Below are 18,957 nucleotides of genomic sequence, written 5' to 3'. Positions count from 1 at the left end.
AAGGTTTATATGTACTTGTCTTTCAAAAAGCTTCCTTACAGCGTAATTATTGTTTTGCTGTGTACTTAAATAGTTTCACTTTTTAGTAAAACATCCACTATTTCCTCTCCAAAATTGCATATTTTTGGCCTCTTTAATATGATTTATCCTTATCGTTTTCCGCCACCCTCGAAATGTGGATAAGTAATCTCCATTAAACTCATGTAAACTTGGTTTGCTACCACATATGTCTATTAAAGCCTCGAACCCAAAATATGAGAATATGTCCTCATATCTCTACCCATACCAAACAATTTGGAAGTAAGGAAGTTCATTTTGGAAACATAAAACATTGTCGGTCTCAGCATGTCACCCATGAGAGATGGGTAAATTAAATCTTTGTTTCAAGATATGAACAAATTATGCTTTAATATGATCGAAATACGAATACTTATCAAAATTTATTTATTATTCGCTTTTTTTTTTTTGCAAGCTTATCAGAGATCTATGGGCACGCGACCGACCCACATAAAAGCGATGAAATCAAGCAATTTTCAAATTATTTCCATCCAACCAAACAATGACACAATACTACAGTGAAACCAAAGTCAGTCTACACTAGGGCAGCATCCTGACAAAAAAAAAAAAAAAACAAGAACAACGGTAGTGTAGTGAACACAAATCCATTTGTAATGAGAAGACACAACAAACAATATGAAATGAGAATTTAAGGACATCACACAAACAAAACAAAACAAGAACAACAAAAAGGAATAAACTTGTTTATGTTATCATAACAAATCGATCTAAACAATGGAAAATTGAGAGTACTCATTCATTTCTCCATCCCAACATTTATTCATCCATCCATTCATCTCTCCTCATAGGACGACTTATTAGAAAGGGGAGTTTGGGTGTGTGTATCGGTGTGCGTATGAGGCTATCTTTAATACACACAAATCTGTGTGACATTAGGCAACGGCGGCAGTGTTTCAAAAAACACCTCAATAGGATTAGTCAGAGACAAACAAATTGTTGTGCAACAAAGCCGCAACGTGTGACGACGGCAAAAAGGACAATCTCATCGTAGGTAATGTTAATTGTGACGGCACTGCTGCTGCTGCTGCTGACGATGATGATGATGATGATGATGTTGGTAAACCAAACAAGCTACCACAATGAAGAATCCCCGAGCTTCTCACATTGCCATTGATTACGACTATTTGAGAATATTTAAATAAAACCAGCTCATACATGTGAGTTGGTTACGAATTGGAGGGTGTCATTTTACACAAGCAACCACCTTTAGTACCAGTACAACAAGAAATGAGCATCGAAAATGCTACCAAATATTATCGGACAGTGGTACATAATTCGCAAATAATCTAAGGCAATGGGAATGAAAGCAAAAGTTAAAAACTTTTCCATTTTTTATACCCTCCACCACAGGATGAGGGGTATATTAACTTTGTCATTCCGTTTGTAACACATCGAAATATTGGTATAAGACCCCATAAAGTCGTTGTGAAATTCTGAGTCGATCTAGCTATGTCCGTCCGTCCGGCTGTCCGTCCGTCTGTGGAAATCACGCTAATTTCCGAACGAAACAAGCTATCGACTTGAAACTTGGCACAAGTAGTTGTTATTGATGTAACTCGGATGGTATTGCAAATGGGTCATATCGGACCATGTCTACGTCTTGCCCCCATATAAACCGACCCCCAGATTTGGCTTGCGGAGGCTCTAGGAAAAGCAAATTTCATCCGATACGGTTGAAATTTGGTACGTAGTGTTAGTATATGACCTCTAATAGTCATGCAAAAATTGGTCCATATCGGTCCATAATTATATGTAGCCCCCATATAAACCAATCCCCATACTTTGCTTGCGGAGCCTCTTGGAGGAGGATCCGCTTGAAATTTAGTGTGTGGTGTAAGTATATAGTCTCTAACATTTATGCTAAAATCGGTCCACATAGGACCATAATTATATATAGCCCCCATATAAACCGATCCACAGATTTGACTTCCGGAGCCTCTTGGAGGAGCAACTTTCGTCCGATTCGGTTGAAATTTGGTACGTGATGTTAGTATATGGTATCCAATAACCATTCAGGAATTGGTTCCTATCAGTCCATAATTATATATAGCCCTCATATAAACCGATCCCCAGATTTGACATCCAGTGCCTTTTGGAGAAGCAAAATTCATACGATCTGGTTGAAATTTGGTATGTGGTGATAGTATATGATATGCCAACCATGCCAAAAGTGGTCCATATCGGCCCATAATCATATATAGCCCCCATATAAACCGATCCCGATATTTGGTTTTGGAGCCTCTTGGAGGAGCAAATTTCATCCGATTCAGTTGAAATTTGGTACATTTTGCTAGTATAGTTATGACAGTTAACAACTATGCCTACACCCTCACAAAAAATTGCTTCTGTAACATATACTCCCAAACATATTTTGCTTCAAGCATATACATTTTTGGGTATTGCCCAAACATTTATATGTTTGATCTCTTCCAATATATAATATGTTTGAAAGCATATTGGTCTAAACAATATATGTTTGGGTAGTCTAAGTTCCAAACATTTTGTATTTTTGCATCCAAATTCAATAATGTTGTCTTCCAAAAAACAATATGTTATTATGTGAACATATAATATGTTTGGAAGCATTTTGCAACCAAAAATATTATATGCTTAAAAAAATTCTCCCAAACAATATTGTGCTCAAAATTTTATTTATTTATTTATATATTTACAATCATAATGAATTATGAAAATAAACAGGTAATATAGGTGCTAACAACATAGGTTTTTGACCTGAATGCTCAAAATTTTGTTTCTGCCCAATTGTATATTCCCCCACATCTTTCTCACTTCCACGAGATTTTTTAGTTCTTAGCACCTTTTTCTGTAATACAAACATTCTAGAAGAAATTATTCAATTGTATGATTTTTATACCCTCCACCATAGGATGGGGGTATATTAACTTTGTCATTCCGTTTGTAACACATCGAAATATTGCTCTAAGACCCCATAAAGTATATATATTCTGGGTCGTGGTGAAATTCTGAGTCGATCTAAGCATGTCCGTCCGTCCGTCCGTCTGTCCGTCTGTCCGGCTGTCCGTCCGTCTGTGGAAATCACGCTAACTTCCGAACGAAACAAGCTATCGACTTGAAACTTGGCACAAGTAGTTGTTATTGATGTAGGTCGGATGGTATTGAAAATCGGCCATATCGGACCACGTTTACGTATAGCCCCCATATAAACCGATCCCCAAATTTGGCTTGGGGAGCCTCCCGGAGCAGCAAAATTCATCCGATCCGGTTGAAATTTGGTACCTGATGTTAGTATACGGCCTCTAACAACCATGCAAAAAAAGGTCCATATCGGTCCATAATTATATATAGCTCCCATATAAACCGATCCCCAGATTTGACCTCCGGAGCCTCTTGGAGGAGCAAAATTCATCCGATCCGGTTGAAATTTAGTACGTGGTCTTAGTATACGGTCTCTAACACCCATGCAAAAATTGGTCCATCTCGGTCCATAATTATATATAGCCCCCATATAAACCGATCCCCAGATTTGACCTCCGGAGCCTCTTGGAGGGGAAAAATTCATCCGATCCGGTTGAAATGTAGTACCTGATGTTAGTATACAGTCTCTAACAACCATGCAAAAATTGGTCCATATCGGTCCATAATTATATATAGCCCCCATATAAACCGATCCCCAGATTTGACCTCCGGAGCCTCTTGGAGGGGCAAAAATCATCCGATCCTGTTGAAATTTGGTACCTGATGTTAGTATACGCCCTCTAACAACCATGCAAAAATTGGTCCATATCGGTTCATAATTATATATAGCTCCCATATAAACCGATCCCCAGATTTGACCTCAGGAGCCTCTTGGAGGAGCGAAATTCATCCGATACAGTTGAAATTTGGTACATGGTGTTAGTATATGGTATCTAACAACCATGCAAAAATTGGTCCATATCGGTCCATAATTATATATAGCAAAAGTCATCCGATGCGGTTGAAATTTGGTACATTTTGTCAATATATGGCCTCTAACAGCCATGTAAAAATTGGTCAATATCGGTCTTTAGTTATATATAGCCGATGACTTATTACACAAAAATTGGTCCATATCGCCAAAAATAATTGGTAGATTATTTATTTCCATAGAAAATTTTGTCAAATTTTATTACTATAGAAAGTTGTGTCAAAATTTCATTTCTATAGAAAGTTTTGTAAAACGTTTATTTCTATAGAAATGTTTGTCAAAATTTTATTTCCATAGAAAGTTTTGTCAAAATTTTATTTTTATAGAAAATTTTGTAAAAAAATTATTTCTGTAGAAAATTTTGTCAACATTTTATTTCTATACAAAATTTTGTCAACATTTTACTTCCATAGAAAATTTTGTCAACATTTTATTTCTATAGAAAATTTTGTCAAGTTTTTATTTCTATAGAAAATTTTGTCAAAATTTTATTTCTATAGAAAATTTTGTCAAGTTTTCATTTCTATAGAAAATTTTGTCAAACTATATTATATACGTATTTAATCGGCCTTTTTTGGTTTAATATATACCCCGTATGGGCTAACTTACAATTTAGAAGACAGTGTTAAAAAGTTTTACGATACCTTGCCATCGGCAAGTGTTATCGCAATCCAAGTAATTCGATTGTGGATGACAGTCTTTCTTAGAAGTTTCTACGCAATCCATGGTGGAGGGTACATAAGATTCGGCCTGGCCGAACTTACGGCCGTATATACTTGTTTTTATTTTAATTTTACCTTTTGCCGGACGGGGATTCGAACAGCGGACTACACAGTTTGTAAGGATCAAAGAAGTAGCTGATCAATTGCCCAAGGAAAAATAAAATGTTAATTTTGTAATAACAAGCAACAACCACCAACTTAATTCAATATCGCTCCAGGTTAAATAGCGCTCCAGAGCTACTAAACACATATATGTTTATAGGCTATTTCTAAATTAATATATGTTTGCATCCAAGCATATTATATTTACAAACATTTTATGTCCCAAACATAATATGTTCTAACATATTAACATATATGTTCCAAACATGTTATGCTAGTTTATGAACATTATATGCTTGCACTCAAAAATATTGTGTTTAAAAATTTTTGTTCCAAACATATAATGTTTATAGCCAAACATATGAAAAACAGTCTTTTGCATCCGTGTACCTAGGTCCATATCGGTCAATAGTTGTATATAGCCCTCAGATAAATCGATCCCCAATCACACAAAAATTGGTCCATATCAATTTCATAATTGTATATAGCCCCCATATTTCAATTCTGGCTCTCTGGCTCTCGTGCAAAAAGTCCATATCGATTCGTAATTATTTGTAGACTTACCTACACATATCTTTTTTGTCTAATATATACAACGTATGGACTAACTCACAATTTAGAAAACGATGTTAAGAAGTTTTAAGATACCACAACCCAAGTAATTCGATTGTGGATGACAGTCTTTCGTACACCCTCAAAAAAAATCGCTTCTTTAACATATGTTCCAAACATATTTTGCAGGAAGCACATATATTATTAGATACTGCCGAAACATTAATATGTTTGTTTTATGTGAATATATGATATGTTTGGAAGCATTTGAGCCCAAAAATATTATATGCTTGGAAGAATTTTTCCCAAAGACGATTGTGCTCATTCCCTAACATTATCGTAATTTTCACTTCCACGAAATTTTTAGTTCTTGGCACCTTTTCCTGTAATACAAATAATGTTGAAGAAATTATTCGCTTTTATAAATTTTTTAAATTTTACCTTTCGCCTGCACGGAGAATCGAACCGAGGACCATACTGTTTGTAAACCAACACACTATCCACTGGGCTACGTAGCTGTTATGGTCACCAGCAGATAATTATCGTTATAAGTTACATTTATATAGCATAGTTTGCAGCGCCCACGAGCCCATGCAAACATAACATTATTTAACAGAAACATACATATGTTTGCCACGTGGAGCAGTGGTTAGCATGTCTGCCTTGCATGCAAAGGGTCGTGGGTTCAATCCCTGGTCCGACCGAACATTTTTTTTTTTTTTTTTTTTAATTTACACACTTATATTTATACTATATTAAATTTTTATTATGAAACTTCGAAATGTGGGTTATTAAAGATTTATAGTCAGTAACAGTGCTTGATATAAACGAAATTGGCTGATTTTTGGATAAAATATTATTTTTTTATTGCAAAAATAACAATTTTGTAACAAAAAACTGTTTTTGGTACAAAACTTTAAAATTTGGAAGGAATTCAAAAACTCTAACATAAGAAGAACGTGGAGTCGAGTATAAACATACATAAATAATTTTATAATATAAACATAAATTTATTTAGGCGTGAATAGTTTTTTACTAGCATTTAATACCATCGCTCTAAAATGTCTTTTATTTTTCATTAATAATTCATTTTAAAGAAAATAAACTTTTTAAATTGTTTTAGCTGCAAAACTCGAACTTAATGCCCGCTTTTATATTTGAAGGTGTCCGTCAACTCCTCGTGGACTACTTATTAATAAAGAGGAACTAATCTTTGTTTTTATACATTTTACTGCGTAATTTTTCACTATTTCCTCCTTATTTCATTTTACTGTCCCAACTCTAAAAAGAGTATAGTGCCCTTTTTGTTATTTTTATGAAGACCACTGATTTCTTTTAACGAACCAAGAAAAAAATTGTGCCCATAAAGCCAAAATGATAAATAAAACACATGTCCACACATACATAAAATGCTGCTCTCAAGGCGAAAACGTATGCTGTTTGTTTTTCAAATGTCTATTCTCTTGGTTCGGAATGTCCATTCTCTTTATTCAAATTAAATAATATTTAGACTTAAGCATATCAAATTTTTGGCCTTATCATAAAACAGTTTTCCGAAACAACATGCAAGCGGTTTCACAGAAATTGTTCTCTTTTGATTCTTTCGGTGTGTTATGTTGATATCTTTCGTCAACTCTCCCGGTTTCCATCTCTATTTCTTTCTCTATACTCTCTCTCTGTCGCTTTGAATAAAATATCACAACATATGTATGTTTAGTCGAAATTTGTAAATTCATATATGTTGGCATTCACACATATGATTTTTATGAAACATTCATGCCCCAAACATAATATATTCTAACATATTAACATAGATGTCCCAAACATTTAGTGTTAGTTTAGGAACATTACATGTTTGCACTTAAATAAATTGTGCTTAAAAATTGTGCCCGAAACACATTTTGTTTATATCGGAACATATGAAAAACATATTTTTCTAAGAGTGTAGAAGTTTCTACGCAATCCATGGGTACATAAGATTCGGCCCGGCCTGTTTTTGCCTAATATATATACCCCGTATGGACTAACTTCCAATTTAGAAGACGATGTTAAGGAGTTTTAAGATATTTTGCCATCGGTAAGTATTACCACAATCCAAGTAAATCGATTGTGGATGACAGGCTTTAGTAGAAGTTTCTACTCAATCCATCGAGTCAAGTTTTTGAAAAAATCGGCGACTATTTGATTAATTTTCATCAATAAAAAATTACGTTGGCTCAATTTTAATGAAATATCTTTTCATTTGCATTCAATAAAAAAATGAATTTCTCAAAAGAACTTCCATGTAAGTGAAAAAGCCGAACGGCACAGGTTTTGTACAGTGCCACACATATGTTAAGTATTGGCTCAGCATTTCATTATACCGTAAACGACATAGTATTTGCAAAATATATGCCTACTAGAAATATTGATTTTAGGCCCCATAAAATATATACCGATCGACTCAGAATCACCTCCAGAATCGGCTTAGCCCTTTGTGTCCGCCCGTCTGTTCATGTATTTGTTGTTCGCAGTATTCCGGTCACTATTACTAACCGATTTTTATGAAATTTGGTACAATGTTGATGGAAGAATGGGAAGAATAATATAGACACAGATAACATGAAAAAATTTATCCCACCAAGTACTACACGCAGAGAAGGTTAGGTTAGGTGGCAGCCCGATGTATCTGGCTCACTTAGTTTATTCAGTCCATTGGTGACCTTCTCTCTTATCACTGAGTGCTGCCCGATTCCATGTTAAGCTCAATGACAAGGGACCTACTTTTTATAGCCGAGTCCGAACGGCGTTCCACATTGTAGTGAAACCACTTAGAGAAGCTTTGAAACACTCAGAAAAGTCACCAGCATTACTGAGTTGGGATAAACTTTTTGGTGTTAGGTCGGAGCAGAGAAGAAACATTGTCACGATCATATTCGAAGAGCAAAATAATATGATAGGAGCTATTTTTGCGGCGACCATGTAAAATTTTCAACTGTAACTATGTTGGCTCAGTGAACATGGTTCTAAGAAAAATAAAATTGTCCTCATCCAAAATGTTATTATATTGATAAAAAGAATTTTGTTTGAATCAAAAGACAATGGTCACAATTTAAAATGTTATGGTATTCATCAAAAATGTTTTTCTTCCAGTTAAAAAAAACATAGTCACAACCTAACATGTTTTGATCTTCGTCGTCGAAAAAAGGATGCACTTGAGAAAAGAAAACACAAAATTAACTTTATTTATTAGTTTTTATTTATTTATAAACTACCCAGCAAAAAAAATTTCAAAGGCACAACTTTAAAAGCACTTCCAAAAGATGTACTCCCAAAGATGTTCTTTATTTTAACTACACACGAAGTTCTTTTAATTCAATTATTTATAACTCGTTTTTTTTCTTATTTTTATTTAATGGGTACATTTAATTTTTTTGTTTCAAAAAGTTTAAAAACAGGGTCAGCTTTAATAAAAGGGTACAAATTATTGAAATTTTGTCACAAAAATTTTGTCAAATCCATTCAAGAAATATTGTGAATTTTTCAAAATATTTTAATTAAAACGTTTTGGACAAGCGTTAGACTTCCTTAAATATCATAGAAAATTATAAAAATTATTTGTTTGTCAATATATGACAACATTTTTTAATTCACATCCAAAACACTGAATGTGAATCACAGAGTAAGAAGTGATGCAAATTCAGCGCAACGGATGTTGAAATGGTGGACATCCGTCCCATGTTAAATTCATCGCTGCTGCATGTATAAACGCAGACATCATGTAACTGCAAATAAAAATAAATGATACCATATAGCAAAATGCAGAACAAAAAACAAGTACGTTTTTATACCCTCCTTCATAGGATGGGGGTATATTAACTTTGTCATTCCGTTTGTAACACATCGAAATATTGCTATAAGACCCCATAAAGTATATATATTCTGGGTCGTGGTGAAATTCTGAGTCGATCTAAGCATGTCCGTCCGTCCGTCTGTTGAAATCACGCTAACTTCCGAACGAAACAAGCTGTCTACTTGAAACTTGGCACAAGTAGTTGTTATCGATGTAGGTCGGATGGTATTGAAAATGGGCCATATCGGTGCACTTTTACGTATAGCCCCCATATAAAAGGACCCTCAGATTTGTGGAGCCTCTAACAGAAGCATATTTCATCCGATCCGGCTGAAATTTGGTATGTGGTGTTGGTTTATGGTCTCTAACAACCATGCAAAAATTGGTCCACATCGGTCCATAATTATATGTAGCCCCCATATAAACCGATCCCCAGATTTGGCTTGCGGAGCCTAAAAGAGAAGCAAATTTTATCCGATCCGGCTGAAATTTGGTACATGATGTTGATATATGGTCTCTAACAACCATGCAAAAATTGGTCCACATCGGTCCATAATTATATATAGACCCCATATAAACCGATCTCCAGATTTGGCTTGCGAAGCCTCAAAGAGAAGCAAATTGCATACGATCCGGCTGAAATTTGGTACATGGTATTTGTATATGGTCTCTAACAGCCGTGCAAAAATTGGTCCACATCGGTCCATAATTATATATAGCGCCCATATAAACCGATCCCCAGATTTGGCTTGCGAAGTCTCCAAGAGAAGCAAATTTCATCCAATCCGGTTGTAATTTGGAACATGGTCCATATCGGTCCATAATTATATATAGTCCCCATATAAAACGTTCTCCAGATTTGACCTCCGGAGCCTCTTGGAGGAGCAAAATTCATCCGATCCGGTTCAAATTAGGAACGTGGTGTTAGTATATGGTCGCTAACAACCATACCAAAATGGGTCCAATCACACAAAAATTGGTCCATATCGGTTCATAATCATGGTTGCCACTAGAGCAAAAAATAATCTACCAAAATTTTATTTCTATAGAAAATTTTGTCAAAATTTTATTTCTAGAGAAAATTTTGTTAAAATGTTATTCGGTTCATAATAAAATTTTCATCATTGTCAAAATTTTATTTATATAGAAAATTTTGTCAAAATTTTATTTCTATAGAAAATTTTGTTCAAATTTTATTCGGTTCATAATCATGGTTGCCACTCGAGCCAAAAATAATCGACCAAGATTTTATTTCTATAGAAAATTTTGTTAAAATTTTGTTTCTGTAGAAATTTTTGTCAAAATTTTTATTTCTATAGAAAATTTTGTGAAAATTTTATTTCTATAGAAAATTTTGTGAAAATTTTATTTCTATAGAAAATTTTGTGAAAATTTTATTTCTATAGAAGATTTTGTTAAAATTTTATTTCTGTAGAAAATTTTGTCAAAATTTTATGTCTACTTTGTCAAACTGAATTATATACGTATTGGATCGATCTTTTTTGATTTAATATATACCACGTATGGACTTACATACAATTTAGAAGATGGTGTTAGGAGGTTTTAAGATACCTTGCCATCGGCAATCGTTACCGCAACTTAAGTAATTCGATTGTGGATGCCAGTGTTTAGAAGAAGTTTCGACGCAATCCATGATGGAGGGTACATAAGCTTCGGCCTATACTTGTTTCAATTACACTTCCCTTCTTTTATGCTCACATAAAATCACGTGCCACCTTTGGAATAAATAAATTAACACAAAACACTGTAATTCCGTATTCTTTGTCTCCGTTGGAATGCCAAGCAATAATCAAAACACGACTGACGCGCAAAATGAAAATCGTGTGTACCTGCTCAATGTCTTTTTACAAAATTCTTTTCGCTGCACAAAAATTAAATGGTCGCGGAAAAAATGTACGTGGTCTTTATGGCCACATGGTTCTAGACATGTCGAAACGTAACCTATAAAAATAGTTTTATCCCTGCAAAAAAGTAAAAAAAAATGAATGGTCATGTACGTGATTTTCTTGACCATGTAATGGTCTCAAATAACAGAACATGTTTGCGGCATTTGAGAACAATTTAAATGCTTATTGCCAACATATATTTTTCTCCCCTCGAAATTTATTTTTACAAAGACAAAATACATGGTTTTCGCGACAATTACATACTCTAGATAAGCATTAAATGGATGCGGCAACCATGCCCAAACATGGGTTTTCTGTGCGTGTATTGTTTACCTTACACAATGACCCCCTGAAGATTCAATTTGAACTTAAACAAACTTCAAACATGCTAACCTAACCTAAGGTACTGCAAAAAATAATTTTGTCCTATTCGAATATCTGCAAAATGCACCACAGTCTTGGTTGCCACAGTTGGTAGAATTCTACCCAAAACGGTAGATTTTTTACTTGTTGGTAGATTGGTATAATTCGTTAGGTTTGGCAGATGTTTCAAAATGTTCCTCTCCAATTGACAGGTACAATTTTGTATAGAAATAAAATATTAACAAAATTATCTGTAGGAATAAAATTTTGACAATATTTTCTATAGAAATAAAATTTTGCAAAAAATTTCTATAGAAATAAAATTTTGCAAAAAAAATGCTATAGAAATAAAATTTTGACAACATTTTCTATAGAAATAAAATTTTGACAAAATTTCCTATATATTCTATATAAAATCATTTCTTTCAAATAAAACAACGTTTTTTTAACTAACCACAAAAATTTTAGACTAACCACAAAAACTTCAACAAAAGATTTTTTTTAATTTGGTAGATTTTTGGTAAAATTTCCTTCAAATTTTGATTAGATTATTTTTGGCACGAGTTGCAACCGTGACCACAGTGCCCACGAAAAAATACAGCAAAAAAGGCTCAACCCAAGGACGACAAGTATCACCATTCAACGTATACAAACAAACAGCCTCCTTAAGTATCAGAAGGCATTTATTATTGCATTAAAGCAGGGATCAAGAGTCACTCATTCATGCCCGTGTGACTTCGTGTGCCAAACCACGTTACGTTCGTGCTTTGCATTGTCAAACTACCCCCTCTCCGGATGACGAAGTCGATTGGAAACATGCTAAGCCGACAAATCGGTTTCGATTGATTAAATTGCAACGCAAATTGTCTTGGGTGATGGTCGGATCTTAAGGACCTTCTCTCCCCGTTTTCACACAGGCATTTTAGGATTATTTTGGATTTTTGAAGAAATGCCTACCGACACTGGCATAACCATTTTTTTGATTTGCTAATCATATGGTCCAGATTTGTTTCGAAGATTGGCTCTGTGGTGTGTGGGTTCCATAGTCGTATCATGAAATTTGAAATCCTTAAATCCCTTCAGTGTGTTAAATTTATGTAAAAGGCCTCATAGTTTTCATAGATTCAGTGACATTGGACGGAAAGGTGGTGGATGTTGTAGCAATTGGGGATTTGTGGGTGTTTTTTTGTTTTGGGAAATTCACAAAAAAGGCGTAAAATTTGTTTTCAAATCCTTGACACACTCCACATAAGTAAGATTCTATACCACCTTATGTTGATGGTATCGCCATCATCATCATAATGATGCTTATACTAAGATGGGAATAGTATTTGTCTCCTGGTCCCAGAGGCATGTTAAACCGTGAAATTTTGGGTCGTTACACACAAAAAAAAATTTTTATGGTTCAATCACGAAATTAATTGATCCAATTAATTTTTTAATTGAAATGTCTTCAATCACAGAAATGATAGTATCAATTAAAAAATTAATTGAAGACCAATTAAAAAATTAATTGATCCAATTAAAAAATTAATTGATACTATTAATTTTTGTGATTGATTTTTGTTTCAATTAAAAAATTTGTTGAATCAATTAATTTTTTAATTAAATATTTTTTAATACTCAATTAAAATTTTAATTGGAAAAATTTTCGTGAAATTTTTTTCTGTGTACGTGATCTTTTTTCCCACTCGGTAGCATCTTTGAATGGGATTATTAGTAGTAGGCTTGCTTTTGAGATATGAATGAGAAGGATATTGTATTTGTATTTTCATGCCAGAAAGGATTCATGTGAATACTATTTTGCAAAAATATATATTAAATTATACCAGTTACAATTTAGAGGATATTTGGACGTGTATGATATTTTCATAGAACCTAGAATGGGCTAAATATAATGAACCTAATTTCTTAAAAGGCCTCCTCGTTTAGCCCTTCTCTTTAAAAATCGAAATGAACCGAATTGCAAAACTCTGTAGGAACTAAAATCGGAATAGAAGGAGGATCATGGTATTATAAGAAAAATGCCTAAATACCAATATATAAAACATATTCCAGGAAAGTGAAAGGGGAGAGATTCAAGTAACGCAGAAATGCTTTGTTTATCCTAATGAAATTGGCATCAGTCGTCAGACAGGGATCAGTCCTGCCAGAGCAAATGGGCGCAAGGAATTCTTGAAGCCGGTAAAAGAGAAGATGCCGGCTCCCAAAAATGGATCAAAGATCGTTGTCCTCAGTTGCAAAGGACAGTCTTGTGATGGTTATCGTTAACAGGAGAACAATGGACGGTATGGTTCCAAAGCACAAATGGGGGAAAATTGAGAAAGCTTTATCTGGAAAAATTTCACGGTCGAAATCCTCGACACCAAAGACGATTTAATCTAATCGCATTTGCGGAACAGAAATCTTTGGATTATTTTAAAGTTGCGTTGATGCTGATTGTTGAAGTTTGGGAAGGTGTCGCTTCGGAGTTAGACGAGAGCTCATGCATGGATACCTGTAAACCCTCCTGATCCTGAATCTATATTAAACAGACTAAAGGAATGTAATTCATTTCTTCCAACCGCTGACTGGAAATTGGCCTCTTGGATGAGATAGATGCATCAAGACGGTATGCGGTATTTATATTGAACACTTTGCCAGATCTAGCCATGTCCCAGGAACGTGTGTATTATGGTCTCCGTTATATCCAAATGACGGTATACAAAAGCGATCAGCTGAAAGATTCCGAAGCAGACAATCCTCCATCTGTGTCAGAAGTGAACAGATCTTCTTGCGAATTCGAGGAAGACTTCAAAACTGCAGACATGGAAGAACATCGTATGTGCACAGAATTTCAAGAACACTTTTCCAATTAAAATTTTAATTGAGTTTCAAAAAATATTCAATTAAAAGTTTAATTGATTTAACAAATTTTTTAATTGAAACAAAAATTAATAATATCAATAAATTTTTTAATTGGATCAATTAATTTTTTAATTGACTTTCAATTAATTTTTTATTTGATACTATCGTTTATGTGATTGAAGACATTTCAATTAAAAAATTAATTGGATCAACTAATTTCGCAATTGAATCAGATTTTTTTTTGTGTGGAAAGTTTTACACTAATAGAAACAAGTATATACGGCCGTAAGTTCGGCCAGGCCGAAGCTTATGTACCCTCCATCATGGATTGCGTAGAAACTTCTTCTAAACATTGCCATCCACAATCGAATTACTTAAGTTGCGGTAACGCTTGCCGATGGCAAGGTATCTTAAAACCTCCTAACACCATCTTCTAAATTGTATGTAAGTCCATACGTGTTATATATTAAATCAATACGTATATAATTCAGTTCGACAAAGTAGACATAAAAGTTTGACAACATTTTCTACAGAAATAAAATTTTAACAAAATTTTCTATAGAAATAAAATTTTCATTAAATTTTCTATAGAAATAAAAATTTTGACAAAATTTTCTATAGAAAGAAGATTTTGACAAAAATTTCTACAGAAATAAAATTTTAACAAAATTTTCTATAGAAACAAACTTTTGACAAAATTTCCTATAGAAATAAAATCTTGGTAGATTATTTTTGGCTCGAGTGGCAACCATGATTATGAACCGAATAAAATTTGAACAAAATTTTCTATAGAAATAAAATTTTGTCAAAATTTTCTATAGAAATAAAATTTTGACAATGATGAAAATTTTATTATGAACCGAATAAAATTTTAACAAAATTTTCTCTAGAAATAAAATTTTGACAAAATTTTCTATAGAAATAAAATTTTGACAAAATTTTCTATAGAAATAAAATTTTGGTAGATTATTTTTTGCTCTAGTGGCAACCATGATTATGAACCGATATGGACAAATTTTTGTGTGATTGGACCAATTTTTTATGGTTGTCAGCGACCATATACTAACACCACGTTCCTAATTTTAACCGGATAGGATGAATTTTGCTCCTCCAAGAGGCTCCGGAGGTCAAATCTGGAGAACGTTTTATATGGGGGCTATATATAATTATGGGCCGATATGGACCAATTGTGGCACGGTTGTTAAAGATCATATACTAACACCATGTTCCAAATTACAACCAGATTGGATGAAATTTTCTTCTTTTGGAGACTTCGCAAGCCAAATCTGGGGATCGGTTTATATGGGGGCTATATATAATTATGAACCGATGTGGACCAATTTTTGCATGGTTGTTAGAGACCATATACCAACATCATGTACCAAATTTCATCCGGATCGGATGAAATTTGTTTCTCTTTGACGCACCGCAAGCCAAATCTGGGGATCGGTTTATATGGGCGCTATATATAATTATGGACCGATGTAGACCAATTTTTGTATGATTGTTAGAGACCATATACCAACACCATGTACCAAATTTCAGCCGGATCGGATGAAATATGCTTCTCTTAGAGGCTTCACAAGCCAATCCTGGGGATCGGTTTATATGGGGGCTATATATAATTATGAACCGATGTGGACCAATTTTTGCATGGTTGTTAGAGACCATATACCAACACCATATACCAAATTTCAGGCGGATCGGATGAAATTTGCTTCTCTTTTAGGCTCCGCAAGCCAAATCTGGGGATCGGTTTATATAGGGGCTATATATAATTATGGACCGATGTGGACCAATTTTTGCATGATTGTTAGAGACCATATACAAACACCATGTACCAAATTTCAGCCGGATCGGATGAAATATGCTTCTGTTAGAGGCTCCACAAGCCAAATCTGAGGGTCCCTTTATATGGGGGCTATACGTAAAAGTGGACCGATATGGCCCATTTGCAATACCATCCGAACTACATCAATAACAACTACTTGTGCCAAGTTTCAAGTCGATAGCTTGTTTCGTTCGGAAGTTTGCGTGATTTCAACAGACGGACGGACGGACATGCTTAGATCGACTCAGAATTTCACCACGACCCATAATATATATACTTTATGGGGTCTTAGAGCAATATTTCGATGTGTTACAAACGGAATGACAAAGTTTTTATATCCCCCTCCTATGGTGGAGGGTATAAAAATTAATTGGATCAACTAATATCGTGATTGAATCAGATTTTTTTTATTTTGTGTGGGAAGTTCTACACTAATAGAAAAATTTGAGTTCCGCAATCGTGAACGGACGGTGACAAAATAAAACGGAAACGTTCACAAAAAATAAAAACGGAATGTTCACGATTTCGTCCACGGTCGTTCACGATTTCATGAACCGCGTTATTGTTTCTTTGTCCATGAAAATCTTAAAACAATCGCTAGATGTTGTTATGACAATTCCGCCGGTGGTGCAATGTGCTAAGGCGACTGTTAAATGGTATGGTGCAGACAACACAGGTTCGAGTCACGGTAGCGGAAATCTTTTTTTATTTTGTTTATAAATTCGTAACCTTTATGTTTTCATATCAAGAACGCCGGTTGTTGTTTTGACAACGCATGGTGTCATTTTAACGTTGTCAGATTTACTCCGTCTGTTCTCAGTTTGACAACACATGTGTGTTGATACACTTTCATGAACGGATCGTTTTGAAATGACCACGCCGTTCATCATTTTTTCTATGGGTCTACATCCTCAAAACTCACCAAAATTGAACCAAGAATTCTTGCGAGAGTCACCGAGATCTATGAAGATGAAATTCTTGATGACTCAATCGAAACGGCTGATGTGACGGTTGTTGAAAATATTGATGGTTCTACGGATCCTCCAGATAAATCTTCACCATTGTAAGGCTGCTTGTGCGGCTTTAAAAGTTCTCATTATGAAACTAAACTTAATTCTGCTTCCTTCATTGAATAATGCAGCAGACACTGTCGTAGACTTTCTAGAGATAGCCAATTGCAAATATTGGGTAACTTCAGTCTACATGGGGCATGATAGGGAGATGCCTCCATGTGCCGTTAAGACCTTGGTTGAGGAGTCACTGAAAACAAAGCCAAAATTCATTAGGGGATGTGATGCAAATGCACATTCTAGTATTTGGGGAAATAGTGATATTAATGCAAGAGGATAATCACTAAAAGACTTCATCTCGCGAATTAACCTGGTAGGAATATGCACCAACCTTCGTCACCAAAAAAGGCAAGATATTTGGGCGTCACCTTGACCTCTCCGGAACTGAATGATAAGATATCTGGGTGGTATATTTTAAGGGAAAATATCTTCTCAGATCTTCGCTACATCAATTTCAAATTAGCTGTTCGTACTAGAGGTGTGCACGTGACACGAAATTGTCGTGACTCACGAAAATTTTCGTGACTCACGCGTGAGTCGTGAGTCACGCTCATGGCAACGGCGTGAGTGTGCGTGAGCGTGATTAACAAACCAAAATGTCGTGCGTGAGCGTGAGTCACGAAAATATTATCTTCGTGAGTGTGCGTGAGTAAAGATTTACACTCACGAAAATAATCCTGCTCACCAACATAAAACGCTTAAGAGTTAAATTCATTTACAATTTTAGTGACACCTGGGATGTTAAGAGTGTAATAACGCTCTCGATTTTAATAATGCTCATGTTTTCAGACGCGTCGCTAAGGTAAATTACTCAAAAAATTGTTCGTGAGTCACGACATTTTTCGTGAGTCACGATATTTTCGTGAGTCACGACATTTTCGTGAGTGAGTGTGCGCAGTGGAGCGGATTACTAAGGCCTTCAACATCTCACTGAAAGCTGCATGCCCTAGAGGAAAGCCAAGGGGGAAACATCGACCACCATGGTGGTCTACGGAATTAAGTAATATGAGGAAATCCTGCAGGAAGCTCTTTAACAAGGCAAAGTCCACCAGAGCCCCTGAGGACTGGGACGCTTACAAGAAGAATCTGAGAGGATACAAGCGAGAACTGAGAAAGGCTCAGCATAACTCTTGGAATGCTTACTGCAGCAGTATTGAGAATACGTCCGAGGCTTCCAGACTACGGAAGGTTCTAGCATCCACCAACTCCGCTCCAGGTTTCATTAAAACATCGGAGGGCAATTGGACAACGTCCAGTAAGGAGACGCTGGAGGTACTATTGGACACACATTTTCCTGGAAATCAGACGGTTGAACCATGTACTGGCGGTGCCACAGTTGCTCAGCGGTCGTTTCCTGTCGAGGAAATTGTATCGGAAACTAGAATAAGATGGGCGCTAAATAGCTTTGGACCATTCAAATCCCCTGGACCTGATGGAATTACTCCGGCGGAGTTACAAGCTGTAACTGACAAAATTATCCCCTGGTTGTCGGTGATATATAAAGGATGTATCAACTTATCATATATCCCAGGAAAGTGGAGGGAAACAAAAGTCGTCTTCATACCTAAAGCGGGAAAAGCCTCTCACTCGAGGGCGAAGGATTTCCGACCAATCAGCTTATCCTCATTCCTACTTAAGACTCTGGAGAGGATGATAGATATTTATCTTAGAACTAGCATCGATTCAAGTTTGTTCTCGAAACGACAGCATGCATACTCGAAGGGC

The sequence above is a fragment of the Haematobia irritans genome, chromosome 3 (genome assembly GCF_050003625.1).
Source record: "Haematobia irritans isolate KBUSLIRL chromosome 3, ASM5000362v1, whole genome shotgun sequence".
NCBI classification, from domain to species: domain Eukaryota; kingdom Metazoa; phylum Arthropoda; class Insecta; order Diptera; family Muscidae; genus Haematobia; species Haematobia irritans.
The sequence above is the reverse complement of the archived record's forward strand: the minus strand, read 5'-3'. Positions refer to the sequence as shown.